Source organism: Betta splendens, chromosome 10 (assembly GCF_900634795.4).
Source record: "Betta splendens chromosome 10, fBetSpl5.4, whole genome shotgun sequence".
In the NCBI taxonomy this organism is placed as follows: domain Eukaryota; kingdom Metazoa; phylum Chordata; class Actinopteri; order Anabantiformes; family Osphronemidae; genus Betta; species Betta splendens.
This window is the reverse complement of record NC_040890.2, coordinates 14,890,439-14,914,501: the sequence shown is the minus strand read 5'-3', so window position 1 is coordinate 14,914,501 and position 24,063 is coordinate 14,890,439. Positions and strand designations below refer to the sequence as shown.

Below are 24,063 nucleotides of genomic sequence, written 5' to 3'. Positions count from 1 at the left end.
CAGAGAAACCTACAAGATGGAGTCTGCCTCCAGGAGCAGGTACCAGTCGCTGTTATGGTACTCAGCAGTTGCTAGGCAACATCGTCTATCTGTTATTGAGCAAACTTATTGTGGGCATGGCTAATATATTTATAAATCACTGCTAATCTGCGCACTTCAGATAAGGCGGCATGCTTGTGTTGGTAAAAAGAGAGGGAAAATGTGAGGTTGGCCAAAATTGATTACACCAGACTGAGTAAGATCAAGAAAAGGAAGCATTTCCAATCAGAAGAAATATGATAATATAAGGCTGTCTTTGGAAAGGTGAAAGCAATGAAAACAGCACATTTTAAAGGATCACAGATTTATCAGCAGCCTCCAAGTCGTCTGACACCCCCGATTTAAGAGATTAATCTTTTGTGAAATTCCATGTAACAACGCACATTGTGTTGTAGTATGCTAAAGGAAAGATGAGCTATGGGCTTCTGCTAGGATATGATATATGCACTGCTTGGCAGGGGATGCGGCGTAAGCAGAAATGATGAGAGCGTTGACACGTTGGCATACATCACATGGAAAGGCCAGCACTGAGAATCTATTTCAAATTAAATATCTGCTCTGCTACAACTAACATTCTGCATGAAAAACAAAAGTGGTCCAAAATACATAGCATATTAGCATGTGGTATTTATTGCAGAGTACATTTATCAACAAAGCCGTATACTGTTTGTAGAAGTTGCAGTAGGTCTTACATCCCCAATAACAAATACTTGCATATTTAAAAAAATATATTATCAAAGTATTGCCATGGAAACAGAAAATAAAAAACTAAACGTAATAATGTATTTAATATCTCAGCATAGTGTATTGTTATATACACACACATACACACACACAAATGTATATATACATGGTATGATTTCATCATGTGTATTATAAACATGGTAAGGCAGCCACTTTAAACACAATAGTTTAGTCTTCCATTATATAAATGTGAAGGCAAACACAGATTTATGGATTTCTTTTTTTAAGTGGTTGGTGCTGATAAGTGATAATAAGTGTTTGCCAACAGAAACCAAACAAGTTATTGTATGCACATATTACCAAGGCCAATTTTAAGTTCCTAGCTGTGAGTGTCATACACCTCGATAAAAACAAAGACAGCAGAGAGAGAGAGGAGGGCCACAAGTCAAATCATGTCTATTAGTGCCACATACTGTATTCCCAGATCTGTGATATGAAGGTACAGTGAGTCCCCATCAATGCATTTTCTCTGTTTGTGTAATTATTTTATTCAATATTATATCAGTCCTGCAGCCCACAGCTGTTTGGTTCAGTAAAGGTTTGGTATCAAGGCCTAGAGCCCAACATCTCTCTCCTTCCCCTTCTCCTCCTCTGTCTTGCTCTCTCTCTCTCTCTCTCTCTCTCTCTCCTACTCAGGCACAGCCCAGTAGTGCCAGTTTCGCCCCAGGCTGACTGATCACAGGAAGGAGCAACATTTTTGAATTCATGGGAGGTTTGAGTCACACAGTCCCAGAATTAGGCGCTATGTGTAGCCCAGCTTTGCCACTTCCACTACCGCAGACTGCTATGATTCAAATGGAATTTTAATGGCCTACTCTGCTAAAACTGTACCAGTGTCTTTGCCTGTTTGTCTCTGGATTTATCTCCTGCCTGATAATGCTCCTTATGCTCCTTTTGGTGTTTGCTTAGTCATTTCATGCCAGGTATGCAGGTGGTCCACTTTGAAGGATCTATGGCAAATCCTTATGGTAGTCCCAGAAATCGTAGTGCGCTTTTTGGCTTTTGACCCATTAAAATGAAAAGCGGCACCTATTGCATTTGCAAGAAACAAGCTGAACGACTGAAAGCAGCACACTCTCACTCGATGATGCATAATGCAATAATAAAAAGATTTGTGAGAAAATAAAAATAAATGTGTTTTTACAATCCCACAACAAAATATCCTCATAGTTTACTGCTTTACAATGTATCATAGCTCCTAAGACACATGTAATATATAAAGCAATCTCTCATAATATAAATTTGTTTTAGCCTTTATCCTTTTTGGCAAAGCAGTTTAAATGGTGCCAGAGATATTCTGTCATTCTAATGCTTAAAAACCAAAACAAAATCACAATTCTTGTACTATGCAGGTACTGACATTTTCCAGCAGCTGCAAGCATGGATGAGTTGTCACACCTTGAGGTTTTCACAGCCGTTGCCATACAGGAGGGGGCAGTGCAGTGAACCTCCCAGACTCCAGCCAGCAGAGACTCAGGGAGAGAACAGTAGTTGAAAAAAGCTGCGATTTGAACCCAGAATCTATGAGCGCAGAAACCACAGTCCTGACAGAATCTGCCTCAACTTTAATCTGCATTCAACCTCAGGAGATGACCTTTGGTTTTACTTTCAGACATTTACTCTGTACTTAAGGATGCGTTAACAACTAACTTACTGTAATCAATAGCGGTGTACAACACACAGAAAGGAAGACATTCAATGTGAGTAACTGACTTAAGCATACTGTGTGACATTTCGAGTACATAGTTGCTTCAGTGTGGAACTGACTCCAAACTTCTTTTGTCTGCTTGATTTTCATGTTGTTTTAATGCAAAGTTTGGTGGACTCTTGCAAATCAGTGTCACGCGTGTTATGCAAATGATCCCACTTTGCATGAAAATGCTTTCTCCTTTTACTCTCTTTTCTCCCACCAGCCGAGACACATGACACCCATGGACAGAAAACGGGGTTTGATTTCACACCACAGTCCTCTAAGCTGTGAGGGTAGGTCATGTGTCTCTAAATGAAGCATTTAGACTTATCCCAGCTTCTAGACTACCAAAAATCTTTCTTCCCCTCCCCCATTTAACTCTACCAAAACCAAGCACCCACTCAAATTCTCATGTTTTTTAGCTGACATATAAAAAATTTCTAAACATCTGACACACAAAGTTAATGGAAAGTCACTTAATCACTGAAACAAACAAATTAACCTTTAAACACCAGTAGGGGCATTTAAGTCCTGGTTGCATTTGTTGACTATTAGTGCTGTGGTCCCTTGCTGTCTCTCATACACAATCACCCCCACCTCAAATACCCCTTTGCAGTTGGCTGCAGCTGGAAAGCGAGGTAAGGCTGTATATGGGACCACAGAGCTCATTAATGTGACTGTGCAATCAAATCAGGTCAGATGGATGCATCGGTGCCTAGAGGAGAGATTTGATAGCCAGCTCGGAAATGCCTTATAATAAGTTAATTAGACATTCACTTAATGGTCCTGCAGCTATCCTATCGCTTGATAGTTCCTTGATAGGGTTTGGGTCTTGAAAATTGAGTGTCACAGACTACTGCCTTATCAGTCCAGCAAAGTAATAGGACAGTCCTCATTAGGCTAATCCTAATGAGGAAAACAGCCTGCTTCCTAACTTGGGATTTGACATTCTGAGGGTGAAAACAGTGCAATCACAAATAAAACACCTTTTTACAGTAGCTTTTTTAAAACTTTGACTTCTACAACATCAAGGAACAAAAGCATTAGGTGCGTTCAAAGCCAGGGTTTGGAAATCAACACAATAATTTACCTCACTCTTCTAAGTATTCTGGCATTAAAAAAATAGTAGTTTTTGAGGTTTAGTGGATCTTGGTTTTGATAACAGAGCCAAAGCCAAGTTCAATTATTTTTCCTGCCCACAGTTTCCGCTGAGTAAAAATTGCTGTATATGTGACACACACAAATGTCAACTAACCACAATTTAGGACTGTAAATCTTAAACTGTACTTTTAACTGTAACTACAGTATGTTCTGTACTGAACAGTGATTTCTACAGCAACAACATAAAGAATGAGAAAAAGAAAAGTGGTCCATAATCCAACAGTGTGATCTGGACAGAGCCAGGTCATATAAGCTCATGTTGACAGGTCTCGCCCATTCAAAACTATTTTCCGTTATGTTTGTTACAGTGCAATTAAACTGTAAACTCAAGATCCCGTGTTAATTAGTTTGGTTAAAACAGACGCTTCAACTCTAGAAAAAAATAAAATAAAATGCAGATATTATCATTTTCATTGTTTAATCCATCCAGTCACAAAGATGGTTTTAGCAATTATTAAATCCAGTGATGTAGTTGCCAGTTTTGGAACAGCACTGTAAGCAGCTATGTTTTCAGCTTTGCTCCATTTCTTTGCTCAGACTGTGAGCAATCACTTTTCCGTGCTGCAGTCAGTGGGTGACTTGAGTTCACTGATTGATAGCTGTGATGCCAATGGTGTTGCTGCAATAGGTAGGACACAGAATTCAATAAATCCAGTATGTGATTGACTGTAGATACAGACATTGCATGTTCAGCTACAAGACATTTTGCTGTTTGATATGTGGTAAAATGACTAACATTGGCCATTATATCTATAATCACCCTGCGTAGAACCTAAGACAAATTACGGATTCCATTCCTGTGTTCAAAAATAATTTATTGCCTGTTTTACATACATATTGTTTTGAATTTGCATGTATCAGACAACATCTTGTGTGGAAAGTAGTGCATTATGTGCTTTGTTAAAATTATCATGAACCTACTTTATTGTTTGTTTATCATGCGCATTTAGGGAATTAATTTAAATGATCAATTGAGCAGTGCAGCTCTTCTCTTTGGCAATCAACCAATGTAAATTGAGGCACTCATTAAGACTGGCATTGTAATTGCTTGGTGGTGTTACACTTTGATTTAGTCTCATCAATAAATAAAATACAATCAACTGCTGTTTGATTATACTGTGTTCCCTATTCTCAAGTGATGAGATGAGGCTGTTAAGAAGGTAATGTATGATTTACTGAAAAACATCATTTAAAACCTGCAAGAGTCTTCTTCACGTTTTGTGCTTCTTCCTATTCTTTTGCTGTGTGCCATAACATATGGTCAGCTGCAAGGATTGGTCCAGCTTGGCTGACTTGATGGTTCCAACAACAGCGAAGTGAAATAATTCTGGAAATGTTTTGCCCACTGGTGTTTTGAAAAAGGCCATTTCAAGAACATAAAGAGCCAGAGGGAACATTTCTTGGAGGCAGAGTTTCTTTTCTGTTGTATCAATTTCTTATGGCATGCTGTTGTTACCCTTCTCTGGTGGTGCATAAAGCCCCAAAACATTCCTTTCGGAGTAAGCCTCGAGGGTTTTTAGCAATGAGTCGACTGCAGTGCGACGATGCAAACAATGGCGATCTTTTGCTTTGCTTTTTGCAAGATCAGTTACTGTACATAAGTGGGCGTGTAACTGCATGCGTTTCATCACAGAAAAAGATCAACTGAAATGGCTAAAACTTGATATTTTATAGTTGTGCATAATTAGCAGTTGACTGGAGATCAAATTAGATTTTTAATAAAACCATTTCATGTCCTCTTTTTAATACTAACTAAATCAATTAATATAGAATATCAATATGTGGGTGACCTAAAATCTCCCAGTGGGATGATGAGATTGTTTTCACCTACTTTTGCCCCAAATGTAGTTAAAATTTTGCTGTTTAATGAGATTCTTGGTTTCTTTCACTGGCTTCAACACTAACTTCTGACTTTCAAGTTTTTCCTGACTAAGTCATGTAACACTGACAGACAATTACCTGTAATGACATGCAGCACGTCCAGAACCGTGTCACCTATTAGTTCTTTTAGTTGGAATGGAGTGTGACTGTATTGCTAGTGTCAGACAGAGCTGCCGATTAAAATGGTTAACATGTCAGTAATCTTTGTGAAATTCATCTCCTGATAAAATATTGAAAATGCACTAAACTTGGAGAAGCATTTGTTCCTATGACCAAAGGATCTTTCACATCCCTTGTTTTCGTTTTACTTTCTCAGAGCAAGAAAAGATATGAAACATAGTTCATAAGGATGCATTAGCAACCACATCAATGTAATTATTTGACACTTGTTAGACGCACCTTGAAATCAACAAGGTCTATGGCAATACGCACATTGGAGCAGCACAAAATACAGATTCAATTCTAAGCATACAAATACAAACATGCAATTTAAAAGTTACAGAGATTTTAAAAAATTGTAATATTCTGTATGAGAGAAAAAAAAACAGAAGACATAATGGAAACACGAGCAGAAATGTGAGCTTTGTGTTATTTATTTATCCTAGCCTTGTTTATCCAAGCCTTATAAGTTTGTTGAGTCGAGTACTTACATAATTGCATTTTATCCAAACTTGTAGTACTGCACATGTTCCCAACCTAATAAAACAAAAAATTTATGTTCCCCTGGTTTTATAGGCCTGCAACTGTGTTTTTTTAATAAAGCAATGAAGTGGGAATAATCTCTAAAGCAAGGCTAATACATAAGTGTACAAAAGAGATTTTGTTTACTCATGTAATAAAAGCAATACACTGAATGAGCAGTTTTTACTAGGCAAGGTTTCTAATAAATTACTAAAATTCTGACATCATCTATATACACTGGGTGGCCAAAATATTAGAAATGTCTCAAGTTCAAACAATGATGCCATAAAATCCAGCTTCCATCTATACAGTGACTCTACAACTCTTAAACAACGCTCTCTAGAATATAATAATCTTAAAACCCGAATGTGGGTTCGTAAACTTGTTTTCAGTGGGTCACCGGCCTTAGTCAGGCTTTTTTTATTTCCTTGTGTGTGTCTATTTAGGTGACCGCATAGAAGAAGACAGTATGCTAACTGGACATGGCAAACTCAAGTGTGACTCCCTTTTAACAGCTACCTAAGAAACTGAATTTTTCAATAATGCAGTGTTTGTAGGTGTTCAGTGAGTTTTCTCACACAATTAAACTACATAATTTCAGTCACTGTGTTTTATGTGAAAACAACTACTAATACAAATTTAGAAAAGTCAAGCCAGCATAAGTTGTCATGACTCCTTTCCTTCCATTCTGCCCCTCCTTGACTTGTAGCCCTTCACAAAAATATTAGGAGTTTTGTACTATGGACATGATGGTAACATGATGGGATAGGAAAGGAAACAGACTGTCTTCCCAGCAGGAGTTGTGTTTGTGCTACAATAATGATTATTGCGTTCTATAAAAGATGAAAGGAATATCTAAAAAGTCTGTTTCATCTCTCACGTCTGTCCGGCTGACACGAATGTCGTGAATAATCGCAAAAGGTGGGTCAGCAGGGGGTTTCTGGCTCCCTACGACCCCCAGACTCGCAGTTCAGAAGGAGTATAAATCCTGCTTAAGCACCAACTGAGACTCACAGACAGTCTTCTCGTGCCCTCTGACCATAAGTTTTGGATAAGTGGGTAAAGCCAGAGGGCATGGAAGTAATCTTCTGCTGAGGTGGGACAGCTGTGATGAGACAGTGTGAGCAAGTGGAAATGTGTTACGGCTGTGATAAATAGCAATGTCAGCCTCGGTGAGTGACCTTGAACCTCACTCAATAAGTATAAAGAGCTAGGCTCTATCATTAGCACATTCAGTTCCCTCCTATTGAAATATGTTGTCTCTTAATCACTCAATTATCTCTACTAATTCATGAATGTTCCGTTCCTTTGAACCGTGATTTCTAAAGATATGGACTTTCAAGGCCTGGATTTCACTAGAAGACGTCAGCACCCTTCAATATTAATTAGTGTTTCAAAATATGTGATCTGTTGATTACCAGCTGACAAAACAACTCTTTAAATGTTCATGAAGGAGCGTGGCATCTATCCAGCCACTGGCTATTTTCATAAAAAAACAAGTCAGACCATCTGATTAGTTCTTGTCAGCTGGTGAGTTCAATCGGTGGTAGTCATAGGCTTAAGGCAACCTCCTACATCCTAACTTCAGTTTCTCTAGCAAAGACTTAAGCTGAGTATGTCAGACTCCGGGTGGACAGCAGGAAGCTATATGTCCAGTAAACTTTTCTACTGCTGTCATGGTTTGGATTGAGTTTTGCAAACCAATCACTGCCTGGTGCACAGTCATGGCCTACCTCTCTGCATCTAAACCTATAATAGCCAGGATCTGCTGCCACCATTTGTCACTGTGACGGAATGGAAATAATAGAGACAGACAGCTGAAATTAGTTTTTTGCAGAGAAGAATCAGACAAAAGCAACAAAATGCTTCGAATGAAACTGTTTGGGGTGAAGCTAATCAAGCTTAGACAGTATAATAAACAGTGAAAATAACAAACTCTGCAAGGAAAAATATTCACTCAATGAGCTCTGAGGAAATTCTAATTGCACAGACATGCATCATCTGATGACAACTTGTTAACGGAAAACAAAATGAAGTGCATGACATTAGGGAGTGGTGGTGCTGTGCCAAGTACCTCAGCAGTCCCACTTTATGTCTTTTATGCTGTGAGCTCTCGAAGGGACACATTTGCACACATTCATTCATTACAGGCACTTGTACAACTAGGGCCAGTATGAGGGACAAGTTTGGAAAGGATCAAAAGAGAGGTTTACTAAAGCGAAGGGAGACGGCAGGACTCCCACTAAGACTGCAACTATTTGAGGCATGCAACAGTTCTGACTCCCTCCTGCTGTTATACATGATATGATGTAAACTTAGGTGGAACGAATGCATGCAAGTTAGCTGAACTCTCATCCTGAAGTGTGACTGAATATACATGAATAATGCAAACAGAAAACAGGTAAATCCAGCTTCGCGGTTCAATGGATCTTTGTAGCAAGTAAAGGTTTTGTCAACAAAGAGGAAAACTACACATCAAGCTGCCAGCAACACTTACCAGGCAATACAGGCTTCACGATTACTTGAATAGCAACTGCTCACGAGTCAGGATGAAAGCCTGTGAGTAAATGTGAATTGCACATACATTTTCATGATTAGAAAAAAAGGATACTGTGACAATTCTCTTTGTTTATGTGTCAAAAATGTGGTTTCCGGTAATGTATTGAAATTATGTAGGGTACATCAATAACCCAACAACAAAGTAATACAACATCAGCAATTTTCTTACCATACAGCGAGTCGCCATGGAAGCAAAGCAAAAGCATGCAGGGCACAGTTCAGCTGGCTGCATTTACAGGCACTCCACATAAAAGCAAACAGGTTTTGTAAATACTGTTACAGGTACATTTCCATGGCCGAGGGTTTGAGTGGTTTTAGCACAATGCAATTTCCTTTAACCGCCGGTGCACACATTACTAATGAGAGCCAAACATTTTGATGTCAGGAAAGAGCAGGACTCCCAGAAAATGTGCATCAAAATAAATGGTTACTAAAGCTTGTGGTATGGGAGAGGGTAGAATAAAATTATGATAAAAAAATTTGACAGACAAAAACATGCAAGGGAAGTGAATGTGTAGGTGTTCTGCCATTTATAATGAGCATAGCTGTCAGTGGGCATTTGTACAGAAAGTAAAATAAAACAGATGATACTAAAGAGCAGACAAATTAAAATTTATAAAACTGTTGACTTGCTATTAGCTAATGTTGGTTTTTGACTTTACCAACTGCAAAATGTTCAAATACCCAGAATAAATTATTGGTCAGTGACACCAAACCATCAGATGATTAGATTTTTGTAAGCACGAGACATCACTTGGTAATACACAGGTCAATCATCCGCAATCTACTTCCAGAAACTGTTAATATGGATTCAAAGATCTCCTCCGCTAAAATCATCAGCAGAAACAGGACCCTGATTGTTTAAAGCTGTCGGAAAATAGGGTGTGCCAGAATCAATAGGCTGTTAATGTGCAAATACAATCACATACCATACAATCAATATGAAGTTGTCCTCTGCCCAGTACACTGTACAAGTCTGCAGCACACTATATTTATTTCCAACATTTATACTGAGCATCTCTGGCATGAATATTTGATAAACTCAGATTAAATGAGCAAATTCACTCCAGTGAGTTGCAATGTACACCAGGTTGTCACTCCTCCTACCCCGCACTCAGAAACCACCAGCACAAACGTAGTCATCATTAAAAATAATAAATGAAACCCCTGCAAAACTGAGGAATCCAGCCAAACTGATTCAAATTCCAACAAGGGTACGTGTCACTCAAAAAGAAATACGCATCTCTGCACTGCTCACACAGGTGAGGAAAAAGTTTGGGTCACAAAAGATTCTGATCCTCTCATTTTATCATACCTTTAAGAAATAATCAAGTAAAAAAATGACAGAAACATCTTCTATTAGTAACGAATCCAACTCTTAGTTGCACCCATACAGCAACATACTTTGGAAAAAAATAAGAATTGACACAACTAAAAATGTGAAAATGTCCAGGCGTAGATAGCAGTATCATATCTGTTACACCAGCAGATCTGTTATGCACAGCAGCACCGACATCATGCACACATAATTTGATATGTAGACACCAGATGGACATGCAGGAGGAGGTGTAAGATGGGGCCATGGCTTCAGACACCAAAATAGACCTCACAGGAAGCTGTCTGCGCTTTCAAAATAAACAAGTCCCCTGAAGGCACGCCGCTGCCAACCCATTCTGAGCACACGTCTGTGTACAAGATAGCAAAATGTGCACCGTGATATATTTACACGAGGGGTTTCAGTAGTTTTGGGAGTGTACTACTTGTTAATTTATGTTTGCATACCGTTGTTATCAAAGTTATGAGAAAGCAAGAAACCGAAAAGAGATTAGGGCAGCAAGTAAGGGTCCTACGGAGAGAGTGTGATTAGTGTATTAAGCATGCATCAGAGCCCCTCCAAGCTGTCTCTGCGAGGCAGGGCATCAAGATAAACTGCTTTAATATCCCTGTATTGCGACAGCGGAGCAACAGTTGTTTCCCGTTGATGGCTCGGGGCCACGACAGACGTAGACGCCGACCTTTGGAAGGCTGTACGACGACCCTCTGTCCTTTCTACCCCAAAAGCCTGTGACCCGTTGAGACCCTGGGGACAATGAACCAGCAGCACCAGTGGGAAAAGCCAATGTATGCTGAAGGAACAAAGACCTACTAATGCACTGTCCTCTCCTCTCGCATCCTGGTTGGGGGCATTCTGACCTTCTACCTCTTGTTTCAACGTAGTGAAAGCAGCAGCAGTAAGACGCTGACCTCCACAACCTTGCATTCAACACCACCCCTCCCGTCGTGGACGCACACACTTTAAATTCTGCAGCTCTGTGGTGTCCTTGCCAATAAAATGATGCTCCCTGAGCAAAAGTAACAATTTAGGCAGGTGTAAAACTACGTGAATGCCCTTCTAATTAAGAAATATTGACTCCTTTGCTGTCAACATTCCTAATTCTGCTGAGCAAATGCTGTCACTGCGTTATTAGCTGGCTGATATGTTTTATGAAAACAGACCATTAGGCTTCAAAGAAGGCCATCATGATGTTCCCTTTGTTCACAAAGAATCCAACATGTGTAGAGCAAAAAGAAATACATTGACTCCACACGCTGCCTTTTGTTCTTTAACACTTTCCGTTGGGCCTTTATAGGCACCATCAACCTGAATAAGAATTGCTAGCGCTCTGATTTTAAAAATAAACCCTTTGTTTGAAGACCAATTTACATCACTGCTCAGTAACTGCCACGATGCACATGCCATCAAATGATTAATGGACAAACTAGTCAAGAAAGACCCCTAAACTTAAAAATAGATACAAGTGAAGTATGCAAAAAAGTTAACACTTAACATTGTCACCAAGTTTTTTTCATCCTGAAAATAGCTTCTCTTTATCCTAATTAGCTGATGTGGTGTCTTTGAAATTATGTGCAAAGGTGAGGTTTCATAAATAATATTAGAATTTATTTTCAACACTTTCCACATGTCTGGTTTAAAATATATTGTCCACAGAAATCTGAAGGGCTCCAGTCCTCACTTTTCCTGCTCATTGCTCCAAGATATTGACACTCAAAAAAAAGCACAAAGTAATCTCAGTCATCTTCCACTTTCTATATACCCTCTATCTTTTTCCCTTTTTCTTCACAAAGACAGATTTGAGTTGTTCAAGTGATAGCTTGAGTGATGGCCATCTTAGGAAATGAAATTTTTTTCTAAAACTCTGTGCCCTTGAAAGTTAATTCACAAGAACACAGGAGGAATGGTGGAAAGCGTGAAGGAGAACAGTAATGGGTTTTACTGTCTTACTTTGTCAACGTCTCTCTTGTTCCTTTCTTGTTTCCTTTCCTTTCTATACTATCCATTTAACATCCTGAGTACATATAGAGACAGTAATTTAAAACAAATGCTTCAAAAAACATTTTAGTAGTTTGGGTTTTCTATACGTAGATATGAACCTCACCACTGCATTCAGCTCTACATTTATAGCCAATAACTTAATGGCTTAAAGGAATGATCAACCATTGTTTATTATTTAAGTCATTTTGCAAAGCCAGAGTATCAAATATTCCTCAGCTGAATATTCTGAGTAGTGAGGACTCATTGTTTTATTATTTCATGGGAGAATAGACTGAATATCTTGAGCTTTTGCAGACATTGCCGGTCAAAGTAAGCAATCTGATGACATCCCCTAAGGCTTTAGGAAATAGTAATGGACATTTTTCATGATTTTCTGACATTTTATAGACCATATGATAAATCGACAGGCTCTGGTGATATTTCAGTCATCTCTCTACCTCCACTTCCGTGACTCAGAATCACATTATGAGCTTGCTGAACTGGACATTCACCTTTATATGATGGAAGTGGAGTGATCTGTTGTCCACATTCTAAATGCTATGAAATCATGCTGTCCTTCATATTTGCTCTAATGCATTGGATATTTTGGAGGCTACCTACTGTATGAAACCGATGCATAGGTGGATTACGGTCAAAGTATGGGGCTAAGCAGCATCATTTGATGCCAAGGATGAGGATTTATACAGTGCAAACTAGTAAAGAACACTAAAGAATGTCGCTGTCTGATCAAACCTCTAACACAGGAAAACAGGCCAATTTTTATAGTGGACACATTTCTTTCACTGATGGGTGTCAGTGTCTGTGAGTGGGGATTTGGAGGATGCCACCGTCTGCATTTGAAGAGAGGGAAAGGAGCATTGGTCATCAGTGACACCACACTATGTGGCGATGATTCGCGCTTATAACAACCAAATTGCGTGAAGGACCATCAACAAGCAGACATTCACCAACACGGGCAGGTAAAAATAACATCGTATCCATCCTGAAGACTCCCGAAGGCTTGTAGTAATTGAAGAGAGCTGCCACAGAAACAGTCCATTCTATCTTTCACTGAAACTTCCTATTTCACAGTGGTCATCCAACATGAGAGCCCCTATGATGCATCATCCAGGCAGCTGAGAAAATCACTGTGTGCAACTCACCCTCCTTCCAAGCCGGTGTGACACCGGGATCAAGAATTGCACTTAAATACATGTCTTCTCTGACCCCTCTAACAGCAGCCAACACATTCTCCAAGCTCTCTTAGCAGACATACGCTATAGAACCGCTAACACCAACACTACCAAGGACAAGTACCTCACAAAGAGAAGACCAAGATCTCTGTGACTCACCTACGAGCTGCTGATGTTTGATTTAGCGGAGCACATCATTTATGGCCAGTGATGTTAATAAGCAAATAAATATACAGCTATGTTCAGAAATATGAAGCTGCACATGCCACAGGTTTATTTTATGCTACACATTTATCAGAGCTGTGTATGTTTTCCATGTGTGAGTGACTTTATTCATGACTTTTATTTCATTGCATGCCTTATTGTACTAAGACTGTGGATACTGCTGGAACGTGTGCATTTTCCCTTTGGGATGAATGAGGCATCCATCTACTGTATGCGAGTATTTCTGTACACTCGCCTGTGTTTCACGGGCTGCACAGCTACGTATATGGAGTTGGATCAGTTTACAGAGAGTTAGGGGTTATGCCCACACTCAGACTGCCTGATGTAATTGCTGTGCGTATATTCGTTAAATGCTTGTGGGAAACCAGGGAAACAACCTTGTCTGAGGTAAACTGAGTGGTTTAAGGTCTACAGCAAATAGTGTTTACTGTATACAAAATTTGTGTGAAGTTGACTACTTACTTTAATCAATCATTGCAAAACTACTTCCACTCACTAAGCTTGGACCTATGCTGAATTTTTTTATAAGCATAGTGAAAGTATATATTATATACCAACCTCCCTTTATACCAGCCTGAACCAGCAGATTGCAAACCAATATAAATTTCTCTGTAGCAGGGCACAGTGCAAATCAGGTACAAGAACTTCTTAATAGGCCTGTCAGAGTATCTACTTTTGCTGGACGGTGTAATGTCCCAGAAATAATTGCGATTGACAGTATTATTGACATTTTAAAGCCATTTTATGCCGATGAGGGGGAAGCTCGCAGACATAAATTACCTATGCTCTCTACAGTCCCTGAACATTGAATCCCTCCACACTACTGTTCATGCTGATATGCTGCCAGCTGTAAGCCTGCTGTTTATACAAACAGCACTCACTCCAACTTTCAGCTCATTCATACGTAGGACACAGATGAAACACGGCGGAGAAGCGTGCCAAACACCCATGTAAACACAATGAGCTCAGCAAAAGTGACTAAAGTAGCGTCTAACTGATTGTACAACAAGTGAATATCATTAATTGGACTCATCTGTTTGTCAGCGAGCTTTTTCTAAGACTACACAGTTGGGAAGATCAAACATTTAGCAAGTGAAACCGTGCAGGCAAGTTTTATGAAACAGCACTTCAAATCATGAACAATTCTGTTTGTAATAAGAGTAAGGGAGTGTACGGAAAAACAAAATTAAATTTACCTCTGGACCTCAATGATGTTTCTCTTCAGAGCCATTTCCCCTTCCTAGACAGCCAACTGCAGACCACAAACTTGAGTAATTGGCCAAAAGTGTCAGTCCTGCATCTAAACCGCTTCTTTGTTTACACTTCTCTCCTCTCTTTACAGCTCCTACAGATGCAACAGCGGTGTAGAGTTCTAGGCGGTAATTGCAAGAGATGAGAGTGCCAAGGCTTTCAGTGAGGCACCTAGGCGGCTCAGAGGTGATCCCAGGCACTGCTGTTTGGAGTGCTGTCTTCTTAAAAGGGAAGTTGACCCAGACAAGACAGGAGCCTCTCTTTGCTTTGTGGGAAGCAACAGTGAGGGCAAAGGGCACCTCTGTCTACCCACATCACATTACTAAGACCTAATGGCAAATTGTCAGTATAGAACACACCTCAGCCACAAAAAGATGTTTCAGTGACAGAGGCAAGGGCGGCCACTCCAAGAATGAACAGTCATTGCCAAAGGGGAGTTTTGAAGTGATTCCACTGACACTATAGTTTGTGGTCTCTGGGTAAAACCGCCCTGGACGTGGTTTGGTTTTACCCTGGTAAATAAAATGTGTAAAAAAACAAACAGAAGAACATCTGATTGGTTTCTGTGTTATAGATAATTCATTAGGCTACAATCATCACAAGTCATTAGTTAAGAATAAATTTTATTTTGTGTAATTACTATATCTGACAAAGCGCTATTTTATCTTTACCTTATTATTGGTGTCCCTTTATGCTTGAAAGATTTTATGCTTGAAGGATTTATAAAAAAAAAAAAATCATAACTAATTATAATGAAGATGTGAATTACAGTGGAGGCACGGTGCGTCCTGTGTAGCTACTGTTAAGTGTTTATTTATAAAATCACTCACACATTTTGTGGTCGAGTCATTTGTTTATTTTCATTCTCAAATTAAATTTTAAACAGCTTGTTAGTGGCTGTCATCACTCATCATTCAAGTAATATTCTGCACCTATTGTCCCACTGTCAACAGATTTCAACTCACATCTTACTGAATGTGACTGTTGCTTATAGTTAAGCCAAAATTAACTGCTGCCTGTTTGCCCACTTGTGTGAACGGATTAGATCTCGGGTGTCAGTGAGTTATGACTACAGACAGGGGCCGGTGTTCAGAAAACTAACCTCAAACATTGTCTTTACTTTAATTAAATCATATTTCAGTGTGTGCATTACAACCCAATGTCCTATTAAGGGGGGTTTTATTGTTGCAGAAAAATATGCAGATGTGAGACCTCTTGCAGCGCTCCAGATTATGCTGTGCCAAATTTCTCATCTCTCTCCCAGTACAGTTTGCTAAAGCAAATTAAGTTCTTAGAGAGGGTAATTTCAGCTCCCTCTCTATTATAAAAATGTGATGTAAGCACATTCTCAATATCTTTGAATCCCAATATTACTGCAATGTAATTCTCACCTAGTCAAGCATCCACAAATTTTAAGTGGCCAGAACTCCCAAGCAATCTCCTTTGGACCGTACCAGCTGTGCTCTAAATGCACAGTAACACTAAATTGCTGAGGTATTTCCACTCTTTCCCATCGTTAACTGAAGTTGATCCTATGTACGCTTCGTTCATCTGTATTTATCTGTAACCCCTACAGATGCTACAGACTGTACAGACTTACAGTATTTTTGTTTGTAGCAAAACTACTGTGGAAAATATGATGTAATCATTCCTTAAATGTATTTTTAATCAAGCTGTACTAAGTGTGCTACAAATTACAATATGACCACATTAAAATAAACATAATTAAAACATTAAAGTGATGTGAATATATAAGTATTCTTTAATAATTAATAGAAGTACAAAAGAGTTTAGATGTAATCTGTTCACCCTTCTCGTTTATTAATACTAATTAGCCTTCTGTCTTGATTATGTGATGAAATCTAAATGAAGAAAATCGGTGCAGCTGTCATTGCACCATTTGCATTTTTATGCTTTTTTCAATTGTCTGTAACACACTGCAGCCGTCATCATTCATCTATCAATCAGAGAGTCCCTGTGTTCGTCATGTACAGTGTTTACATGCAAACAACTATACCGACTACTGTCCAATTCACTGCTGACATCTTGCTCTCAGTCACAATAAACCGCTGCAGAATCTGTTTTAAACTTCCTTTAATTACAGCAAATGCCTAGACTTGCTTTAATGCAGCACTTCAATACTTTTAATTAAACACAATGACATTACAGTTTAGCAGTCCAACACAGGCTGTTCACAAGTGCATGTGCAGCAGCTGGCATTTTATACAGAAGATTTTTCTTCCTCTCTATAAAGTGTTTTATTAGCGATGGTTCTAGAAATAAAAAATAAAGACCTACCCGAACTTAGTTAAACAAAGTGAACAGTTTCTAATAGTGAAAATCCAAGTGATGGGGATTTGATGAAGAATATTTAAATTAATTTGTGCACAAACATGAACTAGTGAAAAACTAATGGGACTACTTCTGAATAATTTGGGCATTAATGGGGTGCTGACATTTGTGAACACAAAATTAAAGAATTTAATAAATATTCTTTTAAGCACAGGCCTATCATGTCAACACCTCATTAGACACAAATGACTTCAACGTAGTGTCAAGTTGAAAATTAATGAAGCAATGGTGTTTGTTTCAAATGTGAATAAATGATTTGTGGAGTCTCTTGGACATTAATGGAGTTCTTCTTTTCTAAGGCAGGAAACACTGCAGCATTAGAAAACATTCTCTCATCAGGGCAAAAGAATGATGACATGTCTAAATTCTTAATGGCGTGACACCAGTCGTCCACAGTGAAATGAGGAAAACTTGCGGGAAACTACAGATTTGTGTTTCCAGCAGAAGTTTATACACAGACCTGGATAATTAAACTTTAAATTTAAACTCCAGCTGAAAAAAGAGAATTGCTGTTCTCCCCGGATGTAGTACATGATGTTCTGATGTAATTCGCTGCATTTCTTTAAATTATTAGTTTCACTTTCATTTCTTTCTCCTTGTTTCTTTGTGTAATTCTTAATTCATTTCCCAATACAGTTCATCTATACTTAGATAATATACAATGGACTTCAGACCACATCCACTTCACACTTCATACACTACATGTCGAAAGACTGAAAATACTGAAAAAGACAATTTACAAAACTAATTAAAAAGTAAACAGTCAAGAGGCACATTATTTTTTCACTGAATATATTCTGTTTCATCTATGTAGTAACAACACAGCATAATTTATTTATAATTCAGTGTATGTTATACATATACAAACAACTACACCCTAAGTAGCTGTGTACTACAGTAGTAAACAACTATAATTTGAGTGTATATCTATATATCGATGTAAAGTGTCAGAGTAAAGCTGCAGTCGTACTATAACGACATCATAGAACGCTATTATACCTGAATATGAAAAGAGGAAAAGAGTATAGGCTGGTGTTAAGCTGCATAATTACATTTAGATCTAATATCCTGACTAGCTGAATAACTGCTGGCACTTCACTACCACTTCAGCACAGTGGTTCTCCACTCGCAGCAAGAAAGGTATCAGACTGTCAAAGAGCAATAACACCGACCAGTGAGCAAAGTCATCAAGCCGATGTGACAGAGTCAACTGCAACTTATAAAATCACTGTCAGGCACAGATGAGACCATAATAGCACTGATGTTCATTAGGCATCACAAGCAGACAATGTACAAAGCATTCATAGTAAACATCCATAAATCAACCTCCAAATACTGCAAAGAAAACAAACACTGCACCACAGACGCGTATCACTGCCCACAGTAACAGGAAGAAGCTCTTACCTTTAGAGGAGTCTTTCTTGACCTTGTGTGCGTAAACTGAACTATCCGATCCCCAAATCCCATCGATTACACTGGGCCGGACTCCAGCAGCAATGACAACACACCTTCAGTTTTGGGCCCAAGACAGCGCTCTACAGTCAGAGCTGCAAACTTGCTGATGACAATACAATAAGCCATTCTCCCAGTCAGTGTGTTTGGGGATCACTGCTACTGTAATGGATGTTTCCTCCAAGGTCAGTGTCCTGTACGTCCGTCCGTCAGCCTTTTCCTCGGAGCTTTTCAAACTTCAGAAATTGCTGCGTTGAAATGCTCCATTAAAGCTCCAGTCAATTTGGGACATGAGTGAATAATCCTTCCTCTCCGGAGCAGGTGAGTGGTTTATTGAAGCCCCCCCTCCCGCCATCTTTGTGAACTTGCTGCTGCTGTGGTATTCTTCTTGTTCTGACTGCCGGCCCGCCGGCTTCCCTCTCATCTTTGCTTTATCGGTCCCACAAGAGCCGTCGTTTACAAGCGTTGCCGAGCGAACGCTGCTTCCGTGGCTGATGACAGGCCTGATGCTGGCGCTGGGACTAATCTGTCTGCACCAACACTAGCGCTATCTGTGCTGCTGATGTCTGACTGCGGCTACCTGATGACGGCACCTGTTGCTGATCACTTTTACTCTTTTACTTTTTTTTCTGACACAAAGCTAAAATGAGAGGCCGCGTATATTATTTACCCAAACAAACCCTGGCTAGCTCGCCCGTATTATGCTAATGCCAAAGTGGTTGCTAGCTACACGCCAATAACATCTAATTATCCACCGAAACACTAATATACTTCTCCATAATAGTTATCAACAACCATTAACGTGATATGTTATTATCTAATGGCTTACTTCAAAAGAGTGCAAATAATTTACTTCGTCGAGTCAAATATGTTTTCTTCGCTAACTAGATGTAGCAAGAACCGCCATTTCGTGTGTTACTGCCCCGCGTGGCCGGAAGCTGTATTGCAGCACCTGGATCATGAGCCACTGGAGCCCTAGTGTTTTTAAAGACAACTGTTTCAAGGATAATATGTTATTATTATAATTAATTCTGTGTGTTTTTGTTGTTGTTTTATTGCCCGATCACTGCAGAAACAACTGGCATTTGAAGACAATAAAGGGAATATTGAATACAATATATGCACTCAAGCCCACTGTAAACACACAAATGATCTTTATTTTGAGGGGTCTGTCAATATTCTCAGCTAAATGGTTAGTTCCATATATAATGGTTTGTATTTCTAATATAGATTTTACAGCAGAATGTTGTTTGCATTCAGTAAATGCAGCTCCCACGAGGCTCTGACAGTGTCCCAGTGGATGAGACTGTTGGATATGTTTAGAGTTGACTGAAGGTTTACAGCTGATTTACACAAGGTTTATAATCTGATTTACATCTGACTGAATATATTTGTTTCCTGGGCTTTTGTTTGTGGTTATTACACTCACTTCCTCAGCTCCTCAGCTGTAATTACCCAGAAGTGGGATACAGTACCATATTCTGAGGAGATCAGAATTCCTCATTTATGTGTCCTCACAGCTTGGGAAGAAGCAAGTTGTATTTGGATAAACAAAAATGATGTCTGAATTTTGGTTACAGGTTTGTTTTTAAATATAGAGGAAATGTCTCACTTTGCCTCATTATGTCTTTTCACTGTGGCTATAACGTACAAATTATGGAACACTTGAGATAACTGAGGTGGAAAGATCTTTTGAAAATGCGTTCGTTATGCTTCTCAGGTAAGTAACAGGTTTGCCAGGAGGGAAAACCTTATTGGAGGGATTAATAAACAAAAGACACCATTAGCATCTCCTTGTCTCCTTGTAGCTGTGACCAAGGATACTGGGCCTCTGAAAACACCACTTCCTGTGACATTCCACTGTTTGATTCTCTGCAGTAACCTCAGCAATTGTCTCAATCACAGGGAATTAATTCCAGTCATGCCATTCCTACTTCCTCCCCTGAGTTGTAGCGGGCCATTGCATCATACTACTGGCCCCGTTTCACCCTGAATACCAGCCAAGCCCAACGATTTTCAAGTCCCCAGGCCCCTATTGGTATCTGTCTGCCTCCCCTCTCAAAACAGGCCAGCCTTTTGTCTGCACACTTTTTTTTGCTGCCAGTTGTGGCAGTTTCAGCTTCTTTTTTTTATATTCCCCACTCTCACATGATGTCAAAGTGCAAACATTTTCCTCTCTTAACAGCGTTCAGTCCCATATGTCGAACATTTTTACCCTTTTGTCAACTGTTATACAGTACAATATATTTTAAAATTTGCCAAGTACGCAATATGGCAAAACTCACTCACTGACCACTTTCTTAGCTACAGAGGAGACCAGAAGCAAGGTGATAGTTCTTCTATATGTTAGGTCAAAGCAGAGGTAAAACATAAAGAGGTGATCTAATGTTTTGTCCACTCAATTTAAATAAATTACCAGTAAATGAACCCAAAGTACACAACTGAATCTGTGTTTCAGGAGAAGGAACATGAGTAAATGGACATTCACCCAGTCCTTTGCAGGTTTACAGCCGCTGGCAGGTCACGCGGCTCCTTTCTGAGGAGCATGAGCAACGATTATTTCTCAGGCTCAGTTCAGACTTCAGCAGGCGAACAGCAGCATCTCATGCCCTTTGTGCTTAATACAGCCGTGCCACTACGCCCTATTCAACGAACCGTGTAGTGGCGCCATCCAGCATAAGAGCCGCTGTGACGCCAGGCAGGTAGTTCCATTTCCACTGCCTCAGCTTTGTAATGCACAATTAATGAGCCATCTCACATCAGCTGGAAGGAGCCTTTGAAATGGTAAGGTTTACGTTTGAAAGGCCTCTTCTAACTAATGCTTTCAAACGCACCCTTATTTAGAGTCCTGTCATGCAAGGCTGACCATCGAGAGACGGAAATTTTATGGATTTTCTCTTTTGGCATTTGTACAATGGAACTTTATTGGAAGCCATGACCCACGCTCTTAAGACACCCAGTAGGTGATGGTTTTAAGAAAATGTAATGGGCTATTAACTGTGGTTACCTCACAGCAAGAACATGCTTTAAGTTCAACTTGACAACAGAGTAGCTAGAGTCTCGGTGTGTTTTAATACCTGTGTACGGCCCAGAGTATAGGTTGGACGTCAGGGATGGTTTTTACCTACTGGAGGTTGTAAATGCAGCCCCACAGACAGGTGACGTCCACATCTTGTGGTGAGCCTGAACAACGCACATTCACTCAATAAATACATGTTTAATTGATAAATCAATCAAGCCATGAATGGTTTTAGCATGTAGCTGGAGGTTTGGTGATACGGGTGCATTCCTTTACAGGCCGTTGTCGATGGGCATTTTATCTTCAGAAACATGCATAATTTATATCCCATATGGATTTTTGTCACAGTGAAATGATATATGTATCTTCATGTAAAGCAATGGTTACTGTACGGAGGTGGGGGTTGAGTCTACTGTGGGAGGTTGTCTTGGACCAAAGGCATCTGTCTGGGAGTGGCTGTAATTGGCTGCAGTGTGGCGTTGTCTCATTAATATGGAGCCCAGGGGAAGGAGACAGCCAACTTCCTCCCTGTGTTTGGTTGTTTGACTGTATCTCCATTGATGCTAAACGCAGTGCTCCCGGGGCACCCTATGCCTGTTGCCTGCTTTGTTAAAACCAAGAAAATGAATATTAATGTTATACAGAGTGGAAGCTGCAGTAGCAGAAGGGGGTCGTCAGTCTAAAGGCTCCTACCACCGATGTCTGGGTATACTTAATGGGGTCTATTCTGGGCCATCCAATCCTGCAGGAAGGCATGCTCTATTAACATGCAAAGTGCTGTTGACACCTTATTTCCCTGTCTGCGTGGGGACTGTGTCACATAGTGCCCCTAAACAAATGCACAGGGCACATATGGAACTGATAATTACTGACCTAAACATAGAGTTTGTCCCAATTCTCAGTGGCCAAACACACACTAGCATTAAACTTGTGTAAATATATACCTATGGAAGCCACTGGTGCAGCCTGAATTAAACTGATGGAGCTGTGTGTGCATGGGCAGCTAGAGTAGAGTTGTGCTGCCCCTCCAACCTTGATCTTGGGAAGGCAATAAATAGTGTCTGTAACCACAGCAGTAACATTTATGACAGCTACTACTGCCTGTTTTCAATTTACTTGACACCAGTAGCGCCAGCAAACGGGCGTGTCAATTTCGTCCACAGTAAACAACCACGGACAGATACATAATTTACTCTTTCTCCAGCCTGTGAACTGCTTTGAAGGACACAGATTAGAAATCAGAGAAATTCTAAAAACACTTGTAAATCTTTGTGATTTTCAAGCACATTTTTTGGAGTGGAGCCATCAATGGGAGAATAACTTTCAATATTAAAAAGCCTTGACTATCTGTTGGACTTCAAAAGAAATTGTTGGACATTTGGACAGTTCGCAAAAAGATGAATCCAAATTAAAATCAAAAGTTGTCTATGGGAGAAAAGGAAGTTATTCTGAGTCTGAGAAAGAAGGGAAATATATAGAGGCAGCGCATAGATAATACAACATACAATGTACTGTATAATACTGTGAAAATGAAGGACACCAGTGGCTGTGATATCAATGACATCACCACGAAAGCAGCAGTGTGGGTCAAAATCCATAACTAGCAAGAAAACAGATATCACATAATGCAAACCCCTGTTTCAGCACAGTAAAACACAGCCAACCTGCTGTTTGATGCTGAGCTGAGCTAACTGTCTGCTTGCTGTAGCTTGAGATTAAAACAGAGCTAAATAACAAGCACCAGCCTTTATTATCTCTCCCTCGCCAAGCAAGATTCCACCAAATCTTCCTTTATGATCTGTTCCTGTAATACCCAGACGTCCGGTGGGATTCTGGGTCACACTTTCCTCCAGCGTTAGCACTCGAATTCAAAAATACAGTCAGCGCCTAAATGTTTCAGGAGGCCAATGTAAAATGCAGCAGACGGTCTTGTTAGAGGCTGAGACGCGTGAGGAGCTGAGAATATGAAAAAGCTCAATGAGGGATGGACATCATTTTTAACAAATCATTTAAGGAAGTCTCCAAACTGCTTAACAATTTATTCTCCTTGTTCAAAGCTACTGATGAATGAAACACAGAAGGACTGTATTTGGACAGAATTTTAACAGTGGGAGCATCGCAGGGCTTAGTGAGAGTAGTAGAGTCAGTGTTGAAAGCAGTATTGTTACATAATCACCTACAAACACCTAATTAAGGTTGAGTGAAGAGACTGCCCCAGACTACTAATGTGTCATCCCCCCCAGACTGCTATCTGTTAGCCATGAGCTTATGCATTATTAATTATAGAATACATAGAATCCTCAGTGGGAAGTGACTCTGTATCCTGTGAGCAGACAGACCGCAGAGGGACACCCAAGGTCAAATAAAATAGGTTTTCTTTCCCAACTCTGTGAGGATTAAGACATTGGAAAATACCTATAATTGGTTTAAAACGCTGCGATGTGGAAGGATCCCCGCCAGCCCCGCGGTCATATCGGCTCTTTTTCCATTTGAATTTCAGCCG

At 39.8% G+C, this 24,063-nt stretch overlaps 1 long non-coding RNA gene across 1 annotated transcript in view; it reads right to left on the bottom strand.

Moving 5' to 3' along the window:
• The window catches only part of LOC129604737 (uncharacterized), a 100,316-nt gene extending 80,663 nt beyond the window's left edge, over positions 1 to 19,653 (bottom strand). The window contains exon 1 of the long non-coding RNA XR_008695917.1: positions 18,494 to 19,653. This is a non-coding gene — a long non-coding RNA (uncharacterized LOC129604737). The remainder of the gene's footprint in view (positions 1 to 18,493) is intronic.
• Between the last annotated feature and the right edge of the window lie 4,410 nt (positions 19,654 to 24,063).